This window comes from Trichoplusia ni, unplaced genomic scaffold, assembly GCF_003590095.1.
Source record: "Trichoplusia ni isolate ovarian cell line Hi5 unplaced genomic scaffold, tn1 tig00000465, whole genome shotgun sequence".
Taxonomy (NCBI): Eukaryota; Metazoa; Arthropoda; class Insecta; order Lepidoptera; family Noctuidae; genus Trichoplusia; species Trichoplusia ni.
In genome coordinates this window covers 13120-15857 of record NW_020800031.1, presented here as the reverse complement: position 1 = coordinate 15857, position 2738 = coordinate 13120, and the positions used below count along the sequence as shown (strand labels likewise).

Genomic DNA, 2738 nt, shown 5'->3' with positions numbered 1-2738 from the left:
TTAAAATAGTTTAGAATACGAGTCCAGAAGGAGACGTCCCAGGGATACCTTCACCATCGGTATCCCACCGCTGCCACCAAATTGTTATGAGGATTCCCGAATTTCGGTTTTTAAAAAAAACAAAGAAATAAAACTTAGATGAATATTGAAGGACACTTTAATTACTTTAGGACTCGGTAAATAGGGCAAGTGTCACGCGCGGATGATGGAATCGAACTGTCGCAAAAGAGCGTCTTATTATTATGAACTATCAAAAGTGTTGACAAGGGATATAGAAAGAGCCGTTGGGCACTATCATATACATTACATATATATAACAGCCCCCAGGGTTTTGACTAAACTTATCCTTAAAAGGTTAAGTTTATGCAAGGGATTTACGGATTTTAGGTGCGGAAATGTCGGAAGAACTAGCAGCAACTTCTGTAAGCTCTTCAGCTTTTTCCGTATTACATTTGAAAGCTTGTCTATTTAAGAGGCGATGACAAATGCCCGATTTTATAAACTTACAAAATAGTACAAGAATATATATTACAATAATAACAGATATAATTATTGTTACATAGGAATAATATTCACCATATAAAACAATATGTGGTTTTTCAATTAATTTGTCAAGGTTATTGACAATGCGGCTGGTTTCCAAATTTCGTCGTGACGTTATAGAATCAAGGTTAATATTAGTAAGATTTAAAACGGGAATTTGAGGCTTAAGTTTCGATAATGTTTCTGAATTACAACAAGAGTCATTTACTAGATTAAAGTTAATTTTAATTGTTTGGACTTTAATTGTTTTGTAATATTTGGGTATTAACCTTGAGTCTTTATAAAAGGCTATACAATACGGAGGTAAGTTTATCATGCCTGTGCCTGATATGATAACTTCAGTATTGGAAGCTTTACAGTCTATGGACAATTTGGAAGGGTTTGTAATAACATATAACCATGTATTGTTAGACAACGTTTGCCAAATATCTAGTTGGCCTTGAATGAATTGGGTCTTACAATTACTAGGCACAGATTTTAATGCTTTTGAGATTATATCCGATTCGCAGATCGGAGTCCTGGCACACGAGTAAGTATCTAGGTTGTCACATATATAGTACTGGTTATTTATTGTCTTACAGCTACTTAGATTATCTAATTTACTATAATATGATCTATCTCTGTTAATAGCTAGATATTTAGTAGAGGGAATGATCATAGTATAAGTATCATGGGTTACAGAAACTGGATAAGGTATGTTATGATATAAATCATAGCTCCTGGAATTTACTAAAGGTATTTTTAAGGCAAATACAACTTTGTTATTATTATAATAACTCGCAATTTCTGAAACATTCATTAAAGTGTGTATATTTTCTAAATTAAACTTAAAGGAAATTGATGATTATCAGCTAAAAACCTATAATTATTAACAAGCTCTGTAAATAGCTGTTTTGGACTTATAATAGAAGGATACAAAATATTTAATTTACTAAACATAATAGCGTTTACAGTGTCTTCTAGTTTAAAAGATAAAGTTAGGAGACTACTTTCTAATAAATTTAACATTCCATTGAATTTAGTTTTTAATATTAATTTATCAGCTAACAAGGTCAAGTTCTTTTGGAATAAAGCTATGTCATCAATAGCATCATTTAATCTCTGCTCGTTGACACTAATTTTATTTACTGAGTCTTCTATTGAAGAGAGTGTTGAAGTAGTTACTAATATATTTTGTTTGACTAATTCGGATAATTTAGATTGATCTTTCTCTATTAATTGAATAGCGTTACTATAATTTATTGCGTCGTCTTCGTTCATAGTACCAAATAGATTTTTGAATAGGGTGCCAATACCCCCAAACCAGGCTGAACGTTTAGACCTTGATTCAATTAAGTGAGAAATAGAATCGTAATCTCGAATAATGTCGTTGTATCTTATTGATAACGGCTGGTGCAAATTAAGACACTCGATATCGGTATACAGAGCAGTCTGCTTACATAGGAACTTAGAAGTGCCTATCACACCGTTAAGATTCTTAATATGCGGTTGAATAAATGAAATATCTATTGGAATTAGTACGCTAAGGAAACCGTCTATCATTTTTAATGACCCAATGGGGTCAAAATATATGCCGGAAGCATTCGTGGAACTTGTGATGAACATTGCTTTTGCGGAAGACAGAGAACTGTAAAGGAATAATTAAGAGTTAAACTAAGACTAACTAAACTTAAATATTACGTTAAGTTAAAACAAGCTTAAAGTGATTATGACACGGTGTCACGGCGATGAGCTAATTTTATTTCATCAAAATGATGGGACACGTGTCGTCTATTTATTAATAGCGTTACACTATTTCTACCATTAACCTTAATAATTTTATAAGGGCCTTTCCAGACCGGAGATAGAGCCTTACGCATACGGAGGTGATTTTTAAGGTACACATAGTCACCAGCATGGTAACTTACAGGTCTTGTGCGGGCATCGTAATAGGCTTTGGAAGACTCTTTCGACTTCTTTATAAATTCGACGGCTTTATCACGCGTGCATTTAAGGCGATGTTGAAGCATCTTAATATAGTCCGGATACGAGGCATTCGTGTTAGGTTCATATATGGAATTAGGAAGGATTGGTTTATGACCGAAAATCAACTCGTAGGGAGTGAAATTTGTTGTTGAATGTATAGATGTATTATAGGCGAGCATAGCAGTATATACATATTTTGGCCAATTGTCTTGGTTTTCAGATATGTAAGA

General features: G+C 33.3%; 1 pseudogene; it reads right to left on the bottom strand.

Annotated features, from left to right (window-relative positions):
- Positions 1-245: 245 nt before the first annotated feature.
- LOC113507058 lies at positions 246-2173 on the bottom strand (annotated as a pseudogene).
- Positions 2174-2738: the final 565 nt, after the last annotated feature.